The sequence below is a fragment of the Canis lupus genome, chromosome 20 (genome assembly GCF_003254725.2).
Source record: "Canis lupus dingo isolate Sandy chromosome 20, ASM325472v2, whole genome shotgun sequence".
Lineage (NCBI taxonomy): Eukaryota > Metazoa > Chordata > Mammalia > Carnivora > Canidae > Canis > Canis lupus.
The window spans coordinates 19,340,365-19,353,861 of record NC_064262.1 but is presented as its reverse complement, the minus strand read 5'-3'; the positions used below and the strand labels follow the sequence as shown (position 1 = coordinate 19,353,861).

The window sequence follows — 13,497 nt, the reverse complement described above, 5'->3', positions numbered from 1 at the left end:
TATTTTAGCATTACAGTATTATTTCATACAATATTTTGTTTGCTGCTTTTATTGGCATTTGCCTGTATCAAATATGTTATCTTCATTTTTAAAATTAGGGCTAGGGGGAACTGTGTAAGTGTAGTTACTTTAGAGAGTAATTTCTTTCAGTTGATCTTTAAATTAGTATATGCTATGAGCCTAAGGCTAATCAGATATAGAAGGGGTCAACCAATAATAATTTTTGTCATATATTTGTTTTTAGATTTTGGGTAGGGAGGGGAAAGCTTTAGTTTCAAGAGATAATAGCCTCATAATGTATGAAGTGCTATAGAGGTTGATTGGATTAGATGGAGATAAAATTGAAATTGCTTTAAATTTTTGCTTTTCAAATTTTTCTGCTATGTATATATAAATTCCAGATATTTCTGAAAATTTTGACATAATCACATATATATATTTATGTATTTAGGTTTTATTTATTCATGAGAGACACAGAGAGAGAGAGAGAAAGAGAGAGGCAGAGACATAGGCAGAAGGAGAAGCAGGTTCCTCATGGGGAGCCCTATGTGGGACTCATCCCAGAACTCCTGGGATCACACTCTGAGCTGGAGGCAGACGCTCAAGTGCTGAGCCACCCACGCCTCCCCTAATCACAAATCTTATTAAAATTAAGGTTTGGCGCACCTGGATGGTTCAGTTGTTTAAGCGTCTGACTCTTGGTTTCAGCTCAGGTAATGATCATGGGGTTTGTAAAATCAGGCCCTACATCAGGAGCCCCATGTCAGGCTCTGCACTCAGCACTGAGTCGACTTAGGATTCTCTCCCTCATCTTTGTTCCTCCCCCAGTTTGCATGTTCTCTCCCACTCACTCTGAAATAAGTAAAAACTTGAAAAAGTTTAACCTCAGAGTCTCTGTCACCCAAAAAAAGACATTTTTAAATTAAAACTAAGATAAATTTTATTCATTAGTATGTTTTTTTTTTTTCTGTTTTAGTATCTCTGAAATCGAATGTTTTTCAGATACCAGTAGTAGTCTAGGATTCTTAAAATCTTGGAGAATCTTAAAATTGATCCTGATTTAGATTTGATGAATATAGTGCAGTTAGCTCTTTGAAGTTTTAAGAGAAGCACATATTTAAGTATTGGACAGCTTGGAAGTATTAAGTATTGCAGTTTGGAAGTATCATTCATTCTTGAAAGAATGGCTTCTGAGTATTCAGTGTAAGGTTGAATTAATTATTGACTTGTATAAAGTCAAAAGGTTTTAAGAAATATAATTTAGTTGGTAGTCTTCAAAAGTTCAGGTTTTTTTTTTTTTTTTTTTTTTTTAAAGTTCAGGTTGTTATAAGGTTTTTTTTAAGAGGGGAAGGAGGAGAGAAAGCAGAGCGCACCTGTGTGCAGTGCATGAGTGGGTAGAGGGAGAATCTGATTCCCCACTTAGCAAGGAGCCGGATTTGGGGTTTGATCCCACGACCTGGAGATCATGACCTGAGCCCAAGGCAAATGCTTAACCTACTGAGCTTAGGTGCCCCAGGTTGTTTTAAGGGTTTGTGGATAAAATCATATCCTTAGAGGATCCCTGAGCGCCTGCCTTTGGCCCAGGGCGTGATCCAGGAGTCCCAGGATCGAGTCCTGTGTCAGGCTTCTGGCATGGGGCCTGCTTCTCCCTCTGCCTGTGTCTCTGCTTCTCCCTCTGCCTGTGTCTCTGCTTCTCTCTCTCTCTCTCTCTCTCTGTCATGAATAAATAAATAAAATCTTGAAAAAAATCATATCCTTATTTATGACTTTTCGATATTTTGCTTTTTAAAAATTTATTGATGAACAGTATAAAACTTAAAATTCTAGAATCGTCTTAATAGGATGAAGATTTCTAAGTGTGCTGATTTTTGAAATTACTGAATTTCTTATTGATGTTAGGTATAGAGTATTAAGAAATGCGGCTGGATATTTAAAATGTAGTTTTTATTAAAAAGTAGGATACCTGTGTAAAACAATTTGAACAGTGCATTTTTTTTTCTTTAAAGAAGTGACAGTTCCTCCATTTTTGTGCCCCAGAATTTGCTGAATTTTTATATTCACCAAGTAAAATACAAAATGGAAGTGAGAATTTAGTGGCTTAAAAAAAAAAAGCTACCAGGATAAACTAAAAAATATCTGAGCAAACCTTGTGTTCTAAGGAATTAAATTCATATGTTTCAGGAATAGTTGGAAATGAAATGCCAATGTCCTTTTAAAAATACTATTTGGATCAACTTTGCTTTCTAGTATTCAGTTTGAATATTTTTATTTCTCTATCAGAAAATTTTACCATCAGTAACTTAATTTTTCCTATTTTATAATTTCTGACTTTTATTTATTTTTTTTATTATTACTATTTTTTAAAGGTATTATTTATTTATTCATGAGGGACACAGAGAGAGAGAGAGAGAGGCACAAACACAGGCAGAGGGAGAAGCAGGCTCCATGCAGGGAGCCTGACGTGGGACTCGATCCTGGGTCTCCAGGATCACACCCTGGGCTGAAGGCGGCACTAAACCTCTGAGCCACCCGGGCTGCCTTCATTTCTGACTTTTAAATAATTACCTTTTTAAATATTTTCTATTTTTTATACTCACATCAAAAAGAAAAACTTTATAGATATGATTGAAATGTACAATCTCCAGACTTACAAATTCATAAATATATACATTTCTAATTTCTGACCTAGGAAAATCAAGCTTTAGGTTGCTGTAGGAATATCATAATATTTTGAGGACCTTTATATTGGTAAAAGATAAAATTGAAACTATAATGAAGGGATGAGGTGCTAATGAAGAAAATAACAAAGTTACTTTATAGTAGTGATATGTCATAAAGAGATTGGCAGTGTATATAACAATATAGAGGGTCTTTGACATTCTGGAGAATTACATGCAGAGAACAAAGCTAAAATCCCAAATCTCTGAATACCATGGATAGTCTGCTGGACTGAAGATGGCTCATGGGAGTGTCCACTTAGACTTGAATTAATTTATTAGAGTCACACCATTTTAAATATTAAAATATAAGAACTCAACTTTGAAGTTGTAATTTGAAAATCCAGAAAAGGCTTTTTTCTCAGCTCAGATTTCTGCTTAAAGATTGAGCATTAAAGATGTAATCCTCAAAGAATCTAGGACTTTTTGAAAGAATCAAATTAATTTAAAACTTTTGCTTACAAGCAGAACAGACTGATTTTGGATCTCTCAAGCCCAGAAGAAGATAAGAGAAGAGACAAAGATTTATTTGAAGGATACTGAGGTAGAACTTAGCATCAGGGGTTGAGTTAAACTAACCAAGCCAAGGATATGAGAATGGGCTACCTCAGGCTGGACTAGAAGTTGCTGGATGTTTCTTTTAGGTTCCTGACAAAGGGGTGATTTAGTCTGGTAATTTCCAGTCTGTGTTCTCCATATTTCACATTTCTGGGGGGGAAATGTCCAGTTGGCTGGCCCTGAGATTAATCCACTTTTTGCAAGGGAGGAGGCAAGTGATGTGGACAGGGAAACAATTGATTCCTGGAGGATCATCACATACCCTTTTTATTTTTATTTTTATTTTTTTTTATTTATTTATGATAGTCACACAGTGAGAGAGAGAGAGGCAGAGACATAGGCAGAGGGAGAAGCAGGCTCCATGCACCGGGAGCCCGATGTGGGATTCGATCCTGGGTCTCCAGGATCGCGCCCTGGGCCAAAGGCAGGCGCTAAACCGCTGCACCACCCAGGGATCCCATCACATACCTTTCTAAGAAAGTGGGAACTGTGAGCTGGGGAGCCAACCTCATTAGTATGTGCTGTAACCAGCATATATACATGCATATACGGTGTCCCTAATTCATACAGATAAAGTATTAAAATTGTTATCCTAAAATGGTTAAGGAGATTATAACTGATTTGTAAGAAAGAACCCCTATTCTTTTATGTTTAGAAATTCTTCATTTTTCCTAACATCTCTGAATTGTTGAAATGCTTATAAATTGAAGCCTAGCTTTTGCCTACGTTCCTATCAAAGTATTTCTGTAACAAAAGACAAGTTTTTTCCCCAAGGAAAAATTCTGTTGGATGATGCTTAGCTTCATGGAACCTCACAAGTGGAGAAAAAGAGTCTAGAACCTAGTGATTATGGTCTGGGCAGAATATAATAGTTGCTTTAAGATAATAATAAAGTACTTCAGGAGCAGTAGAGTAAGAAGTTGTTTTCTGAGGATTAGGGAGAGCTTCCTACATGAAGTAGTTTAGCTCAATCCAACTAGAGGGAAAAATGAGCAAAGGAATATCAGGAAAAAGTGTGTGGTATGAAGGTATATCTTGCTGATACTACATAAAATTTTAGAAAATTTTAGAAAGACCTTACAAGTTATTGAAGGTTTTTTTTTTTTTTTTTTTTTTAGCAGAGGAGAGATAAAGCAGAACTTTGCCTTGGGGAGCTGGAATCTAATTTAGGTGAGCTAGGGAAAACACTTAAGAGACTATTATGGGAGTTTAGGATAGAGGAAATGAGAACTTGAAATAGGACATCGTTAGTGGGAACCGACATGAAGATTCTCAAACGTTGGGTTACTGTTCTGTAGACATTATCAGTCATTCTCATCTTGATTGAGTTTCTTTGTAGGCTTTTCTAAATAGTTTCCTAAACTTCAGTTTTACTTGTCCTGTTTAGTCTCTAAGCTATGTTATTAGCAGTGGTCTTGCTACAGTGTAAATATGTTCTATGATTAAAATTTAATGCACCTTCCTCAAGTTGAAATTTAAAATCTTTATCATGACGTTTTAAGATGTATATTATAGGATTGTGCCTCTGCTTAAAACTTGCGCTTCCCCAGGTTGCTACCTTTTTTTCTGCTTTCCTAAACTACTTAAAGTTCTCTGGTGAAGCCTGCTCTCTCGCCTCAGTGACTTTGCACATACTCTTCCCTGCTGGAAGAGAGGCTTCTCTTTTCCTTTGTGCTCATCTTTTTAAGATATATATTAAAAGTCTGGATGTAGGCAAGTCTTGTTTCCACCATTGGATGTATAGATTTTGTTTGCTCTCCTTTTTGTTTAGATTGTGAATTCCCTGAGGGCACCTAGACTCATTTGTATCTTTTCCTACTACAGAGTAGCTTCCAGTTGCATGTTTGCCTGCCTGCCCTTCTTCCCTCCCTCCCTCCTTTTCTTCCTTTTCCTTCTTTGTCTGTAACTAGATGTCATGACTTTCTAGGAGTATGGATTCTGAAGCCTAAATGCCTAGGTTAAAATCCTGGCTCTGCCACTTACTAGTTGTGCAACCATAGGCAGGTTGTTTAACCTCTTTGTTTCTTAGTTGCCCACTGGTGATAAGATTGGTGAAATAATACTGCCTAACTCATAGGGTGGTTGTAAGGATTGAATTAATATGTCCAAAGTGCTGAGACCAGTGATTGACATTAGTGGTTACACATTTGCTCCAATTTCTGTTATGTGTTGCAGTTCAAATATGAATCTGTATTCCTATTGCAAAAACAGTTGCACATACAGTACTTCCCAAATCTGTTTGGTAACTGGTATTTTCCTGATTTTTTTTTTTCCTATTCTAGGTGGGTTGTATTATTCCCACCAAAGCAGGCTTCAGGATATTCACCAAATAATTATTAAACACTTTTGTCAGACATATTTTCTGATAGTTGTGATATATATGGACACACACATATATATTGGTGAACAAATGTGTAGACAGATATAGTAAATACAATAAATTATTATGTTACTTACTTGTAAAGGCAATAGAAAAATGAGGGTAGGCAAATGAGCGTTAAGGGTGGAGGAACTTGTAATTTTAAATACGGTAATTTAAAATACTCAGCCTTATATAGTAGAAGAGCATTCCAGGCAGAGGAATCTTCCTGCACAAAAGTCCTTAAGAGTGTGTCCTGCCTTTTCACAGGCTAACAAGGAGGTCACAATGGCTGGAATACATTGACTAGGGACAGAAGGTCAGAGAAGTAAAGGGGATTAGATTTAGTTTATGTAAGACATTGGGGACCATTGTAAAGACTTTGGACTTTACTCTGAATGAAGTCAGGAGCCATTGTGGAGTTTTCTGTAGGTAAGTGACATTAGGTTTAAGATGATTGTTTTAAGAATGGCTGTGCTGAGAATATACTTTAGGTAAAATAAGCTCGAAGCAGGGTTTGTTGAAGATGAAGATAATGATATTATTGAAGAATGGCAATGGCTCAGGTAGCTGGGGGTGGTGAGGTTTAGTCATATTCTTTATATATTTTGAAGGTACAACTTCACAGGATTTCCTGTAGATAGGCTGTGGTGTATGAAAGAAAGGAGTCAAAAATGACTCAAGGGTTTTGCCTAAGCAGCTAAAAGAATTTCATCATACCTGCAATGGGAAAGGCTGTGGCAGGGGCAATATATAGGAAAGATCAGGAGTTGAGTTTTGGACATGCTGAATTTTATATTAATGTGGAGCCAGGTGGATGGATGAAAGTAGAGATCAGGAGACATAATTGGCATATAGATGGTATTTAAAATCTCCAGACTGAAAAAAAAGGGGGGGGGGAATCCCTGGGTGGCGCAGCGGTTTAGTGCCTGCCTTTGGCCCAGGGCGCGATCCTGGAGACCTGGGATCGAATCCCACATTGGGCTCCCAGTGCATGGGGCCTGCTTCTCCCTCTGCCTGTGTCTCTGCCTCTCTCTCTCTCTCTATCATAAATAAATAAATAAATAAATAAATAAATACCTTTAAAAAAATAAAAATAAAATCTCCAGACTGGATAAGATCCCCAAGTGTGGACAGAGAAGAAATAGTCTGAGTTTTGGATTGCTCAGAATTAAGTTTGGGAAACCTGTAAAGGAAAATGAGCAACAAAGGCCAGTTATTTGAAAGAAGACCCAAGAAAATAATTAAGGAAGAGTGGTCATCTATGTGAATACATTTTATAGGCCAATTAAGGATGAAATGTGTGAGAATTGACCTTTGAATTTAGCAATATGAGATCATTGATAAGTTTTATTAGTAAGAGTAGATTAATTTTAGTGGTGGGGCTGAAAGCTTGATTGGAGTGGATTTGAGAGATAATGGGAGGGAGACACCTCTTAAAGAATTTTCCTGCTGAGGAGAGAAATAAGAGGGATAGGATAGGTGGTTAAGTGGAAATTTTTGAAATAGGAGAAATATCAACATATTTGCATGGTAATGGAAATGACTCATTAGAGATTAAAAAGTAGATATAGATGTAGTTGACAACATAAAGAGGAGAATTACACAAGAAATGCTCTGGAGTTAGGTGCATAAATGGAGAGATTCTTAATAGATGAAAGAATTAATAGTTCATATGTGATTACAGGTGAGATTTCAGAATGTGTGCCTGATCCTGCTAATAGGTGGATAAATGTGGTAGAACTCTGGAAATTTTACTGCTTTAGTTTTATAAGTGAAAACAGGAGGCAGAGTCATTGAGTGTGATGGTGAGGAAGAACTCAGTGGGGGTTTGAGGCGATGATATAAAGTGGTTATCTACAGGAGTCTGAGAGTAACTAAACTGGGGAAATATTTTACCTGTCAGCTTTAATAGTGTACTTGAGTCTAACTAGCGTGATGGTTAGACCATATTTATTTTCTACAACTTTCATATTCTCTCTCCTCTGTGCATTGCCATATGGGCACAGATTTGGTGGGGATTACATTTAACCAGTGGAGTTGATTTTGTGAGTACTATGAAGCCAAAGAGGGAATAGAGAGTCAACTATATGCAGGGGGGTGATTATAATGATTATTAATTTTTTTATGATTATTAATTTTAATTTAAGCTGGATAATGAAGGGAAAGGATATAAAAGGGGATGAGAGACCGTAGAAAGGTGGAAGGATCAATGGATTGGAGATCCTGGTGGAGTCAAAGAATTTTTGGAGCAAGTGCAATATATTTTCTAGTTCATCAAGAACTGTAAAAAAGGTTTGACAAAACTAGATAATCTGTAGGTGTTTCTTCCTATTCTCTCTTATCTATTAGCTGCAATACTCTGTGTATTTTTTTTTTTTTTAAGGAAATATTTTGTTAGTGGTGGAGGGAGGAATATTGGGTAAAACATTTTCTATACTCTAATGAAGGGAATAAAGAAGTATTCTTAGGCTCAAGAGATTGCCTGAAGTTCTTATAATCTGTTGTATGACAGTACATAAGGTAAGCCCAGACATTTTATTATGGCCTAACAGAGGTCTTGGCTTACTATTCTAAGTCTTTTTTTACTAATGCCACCTGGAAAGCTCTCTGCATAGTTCTACTGTGATATTCACAGATGTTCTCCCTGTCTTGAGTTTGAGTGCTTACTAAGTGTGACTTAACTTTGCTGACAAGCACTGTCTGCTTACTCTGTTAATTATCACAGTTCTGTGAAGTAGGTACAGTTATTTCCATTTTTATAGATGGGGAAACAAAGGGATTATTTTAGATGAAAAATGAAAAAGTGACTGAGCTGAAATTTGAATTTAGCCATCTAGCTTATTTTCTTGGTTTTATCACATATAGGTAGACATTCTCGGGGTGGGGGGGGTATCCATTTGTCTTTGTGTTCATATAGTTCTTGGACCAAAGTATAAATTGTCGTTTTAGTAGATGCAGTGCTTTTAATGGTCTGTTTTTCATCCTTTTGAGAGTATATAAATACAGAAAATGCTTTCTAAGTAATTATATCTTTAATTAGCAATTTTAGAGTAGCAAATAACTCTGGGGCATACTTTAAAACATGAATAAAAATAATCTGTATATGACATAGCACAAAAGAGACACATACCAATCTACCCAAAGCCCTTATTGCAAATACCGTCAAAGACTCTTTGAGCCTCATCTTCATACTCAAGATTTTCTGGGATGAATTCTGTATACAAGTATACAGTAATCTCCCACCACTCGTGGATGTCTAAACTCTTTTTTATATTTCGATAACAGAAATTGTAAAGCCTTAACATTTACATACTTATATTTCAGTCTTTAAGAAAAAAAACAAAACCCAGGATGCCTGGGTGGCTCAGTCGGTTAAGCCTCTCTCTCAATTTTTTTTTAAGATTTTATTTTTTTTTGTTCATGAGAATCACAGAGAGTAAGGCAGAGACATAGACAGAGGGAGAAGCAGGCTCCCTGCAGCCTGATGGCAGGACTCAATCCTGGGACCCCAGGATCACAAGGTGAGCCAAAGGCAGATGCTCAACCACTGAGCAACCCGTGTGCCCCAGCATCTGACTCTTGATCTCAGTTCGGGTCTTGATTTCAGGGTTGTGGGTTCAAGCCCCGCATTGGACTCCAAGCTGGGCCTGGAACCTACTTTAAAAAAAAAAAGGAAAAAACCCAACAATTAGAGATTCTTTGATTTGTACCACATGAGTTTGTCTCTGGTTAGTGTGGAAAGATTTTTGCTGTTTTTTATCTTTACCTTTCTCAGTACATAGATTACACTTGAAAAAAATTAAGGTCACATCTCACAGCACATTTTCCTGTGGAAGTGAGTTGTGAGATAGATTTTAGTGAGTGTTTTATTTTTTAAATGAATCCTCTGCATTTTAGAATTTCTCTCTACCATTAAAAAATATGTATATGCATATTATTTTATTCTTTAAATTTTGTGAGACTTTGACCTTGCAGTTCTCTCTTTCCCAGCCTTGCTAATTTTCAGGAACCAGTGTAATCCTCAACAAAAGGAATTGTGTTTTGCAGTGGTACTTGATGTGTGTGTGTGGCGGGGGGAAGGGTAGCATTTTCCACCTAGGGTCCTTTTGCCATTGTCTGGAGATATTTTTGGTTGTTACCACTCGAAGTGGGAGTGCTACTGGCATCAAGTTGTAGAGGGCAGGGACGTTGCTCAGCATCCTACAATGTACAGGACAGTCCACCATAACATAGAACCCTCTAGCTGAAAATGTCAATAAACGCTAAGTTTGAGAAATTTGTCCCACTAATTAAGCTTCTTTTACTTTTAGTTCCTATAATTTTTCACTTTGTTTTTCCATATTCTACTCATCATTCTACATCTTTCTATTTTTCCATATTCTACTCATCCAGCTTATAGTTTACTTAGTCCTGAAGCCTTTCCTAGATAGCTCTAAGCCTTCATTTTGTATTTCCTTTCTCTGGGTTCTCTTGTACCATCACTGAATCTCTACAACTAATGGTTTATGCTGTCCTATTTGTTTATTGTCTTTGTATCTTGTTTTATAAACTCATGTTATTAGTGGAGGATCAGGGTTCTGAGCTTCCTAATTGCTGTTGACTCTGATTTATAATGTGAGTTGGTAGAATGCAGAAAGGGCCCAGACTCTACCTATGTTCTGGCAAAAGTGACACTGAAGGAATGGACCAGTGCCTGTGGATGGGAATTTGGAATTGCTATCATATGGATTGTATGGAAAGTGATAGTAGCAGTGGTGAAAGTGGTGAGAAGAGCTACTCCCTTCGAGTAGGAAGCAGAGTAGATCCATCTCAGCCACTAAGCTTGTGCTGTTAAAAACCCCAGGACCCCCTGAGTTCTGAATTGGTTGTCCTCAGCCTGAGCCTTGCGGTTAGAGAAGATGTATCTTTGGTTCAGCTGTTTATGAGGGACAAGAGGGTTCATGTTGGTATATTAGTAAATTTTAGAAAGATTTTAAGTAAGGGACCAAAGGTTAGCTAAGAGTTAAGCATAAGCAGGCTAACCAGAACACACTATTTTTTCAATTTTTTGCTTTGGTAGGGAGAGATGGGTGAGTAGAAGAAAAGTAACTTGACTCTTTAGACATGTTAGAAACCTTATGCATATGTAGGTTGCCAAAGAAGAAACTCAAGTTCATGCTGAGGTATTAACTGAATGTATATTTTACCTCTTGAAGCTCTTTTCCATCGGATTGGATCCTTGATGTGTACAACTATCAGGAAATATTTTAATTTGAAAAATTCACTTTCAGTATTTGTATTAGAATTTTATTGCTTTGGAGCAGGTAAATACCTTGCCATCTTCAGATAAGAGCTTCTGAGCAAGAAAATGTGTAACATTTCAAGGATAGTTTCAAAGTAGGAATAATTAGGGCAGCCCCAGTGGCGCAGCGGTTTGGCGCCACCTGCAGGCCTGGGTGTGATCTTGGAGACCCGAGATTGGGTCCCACATCAGGCTCCCTGCGTGGAACCTGCTTCTCCTTCTGCCTGTGTCTCTGCCTCTCTCTCTCTCTCTCTCTCTCTGTCTATGAATAAATAAAATCTTTGAAAAAAAAAAGTAGGAATAATTAGACAAAAATTTTAGTGTCACTTTTTTATATAAAAACAATAGTTAAATATTTTTTTAAGCAGTACAAAATGGAAATTCAAAAGTTATCTTCATACTTGTGTCACATAGTAATTTGCTTTCTCCATGATATCATAAGAGTAAGAAAAAGACAATTTTAAAGGGATGGGGATGGTGCTGTGCTTCTTAATGGAGGACAGTTTTTGTCTTCTGTGTAACATTTGGCAATATTTGTAGATGTTCATGGTTGTCACAACTTTTGAGACAGTGGGGATTGGTCACTACTGACTTTGGGAGGTAGAGGCCAGCGATGGTGCTCAACATCCTACAGTGCACAGGACATTCTCCTATGACAAAGAATTATCAGGCTTACAATGTCAGTGGTGCCAAAGTTGAGGAACCCCAGAATGAGAGGGTTGCAGAGGACCTATTCAGGTACAAAAGAAATCTCTTGTGACAAGTGAACACAGGTTAAAATACTCAATTTTACTAGCGGTGAATGAAATGCAAATTAAAGTGTTTTTCTACTATTGTGACAGGAATTTTGAGAGAATTTAATACTTGAATGATAGAGGTGTTTCTATACTGATGACACTATAAAGTGGTACAACATTTCTGAGAGATTTTTGAAAGTACACGTTAGAAGTTGATATTTATACTTTAGACTCCGTAATTCCACTTAGGAAATCTATCCTAAAGTAATAAACAGATGCCTCCAAAGTTTATTAGGATGTTAACCGCAATTATTTTTAATTGTAATCAACTGGAAGAAAACCTAACTCGTTGAAATGGTGGTTATTAAATAATGGTGCAACTAAATGTGTTATAAATTAAAAATCCTACTCTCAAAGACTACTGATGATGTGACAATAGCCATAGTGAATAAAGAAGGAAAGAAAGGGGTATCAAACTAGAGCACTGTATTTTAAATAGAATTTAGTGAAAGATACACTAAAATATATTTTAATGATGATTACTGGGCAGTTTATGGGCAGTTTTCATTTTGTTTCTATTTTTTCTAATTTTTAACAACTGTACTAATATCAGAAAAAAATTATTTTTACACTCTAGCAAAATTATGTAGTAGTCCTATCATTTCTTAGCGTATTTCCTGAGTAATTTGTCCTTTCCCATATACCAGGTTTCCTTTTGTGTTATGTCTGTTTCTGGGCTTTTTGTTCTTAGATATATATGTATTTCTTTGCTCATTTAACTGATAAAATATAATATGGTATAATCAGGAAAGGGGAATATCCTTGATTGGGGGCTCTGCTTACAGAATTTTTCTGAACTAGTAATTTGTATTTTAAAGTTCTTAAAAATGCTGTTGATATGTAAACAATTCACAGTGTGTTCTTATTTTTGCCACGTGTTTTTGCTCATGTAATTCAGCATTCAGATTAAATTTACTTGGTTTCGCTCTTCCCTGTCATGTAAAAATCCTGACACTTTAAATCTCCTGATTTTATAAGCCTGTCACCTTGCATGAATGATTAGCCCCCTTAAATTTCTTTTTGTTTTTATTCATTCATTCTTAGCATATTTCCCGTTGATTTTTGCAAATGGTATAGTGTTTGCTATCCCCTAGAGGTACTGTGACTGTGATCTCTTTTGTTAGCTTTCCATATAGATTTTGTATGGAAAACAACGGGCTGAGTAGAAGTAATCTTAATAGAATTTGGAACTGTAAGAGGCAACCATGTTAAGGTGGTGGTTGTCACTGGCCACTAAAAAGTTCTAGAACCAGCTGAAAAAAGAGATTTTCTGCCATTGAGCTTCTAAAAAATTCTAACTTGAGAATTGTGAGGTAAGCATGTTTGTTTTAGTATAGACTGGTCAATTCCTATGGAGAAAAAAAGTCAGTGTGTAGTATTTCATAGGAGGATATCTTTATTAGTGATAGAGTTGTGCCTTTCCAAAGGAGAAACTGCATAAAGGAAAACATGGAAAGGAAAGAGAAAAAGCAGAGGGAGGTGAGACTACTTTTTAAAAATTGAGTAATAAATTTCAGTAAGTTAATGAGTTAATTTTAGCCAAGTAGATTAAATTATGAGTATTTTTTGGAAATTTTTATGTGGAGAAATTGATTTTAAAGTTTAAAGTGTATATTTTATGAGCATCTTTTTAGAGTTATTTTCATTTGAAAAATAAGGTGTTTTTGGTTTATTTCAAGTTTTTACTAATGAGTACATTACTAAGAAAATATTTTTTCCAAATTCTTAGTTGATTTGCTCATGGCCTGTTTTTGTGTTGAAATTCTATAATATTCAAGGAAG

The 13,497-nt window shown here is 36.3% G+C and overlaps 1 protein-coding gene across 3 annotated transcripts in view; it reads left to right on the top strand.

Annotated features, from left to right (window-relative positions):
• PPP4R2 (protein phosphatase 4 regulatory subunit 2) overlaps window positions 1–13,497 on the top strand; it is a 53,178-nt gene that overhangs the window by 19,994 nt on the left and 19,687 nt on the right. The window contains exon 1 of one of the 3 annotated variants that reach the window (XM_025456587.3): window positions 13,037–13,194. The exons of the other annotated variants lie outside the window; for them this stretch is intronic. The gene's annotated coding sequence lies outside the window, so the exon portion shown is untranslated. Of the gene's footprint in view, window positions 1–13,036; window positions 13,195–13,497 lie in introns of those variants that run through there. 3 annotated transcript variants of the gene reach the window in all.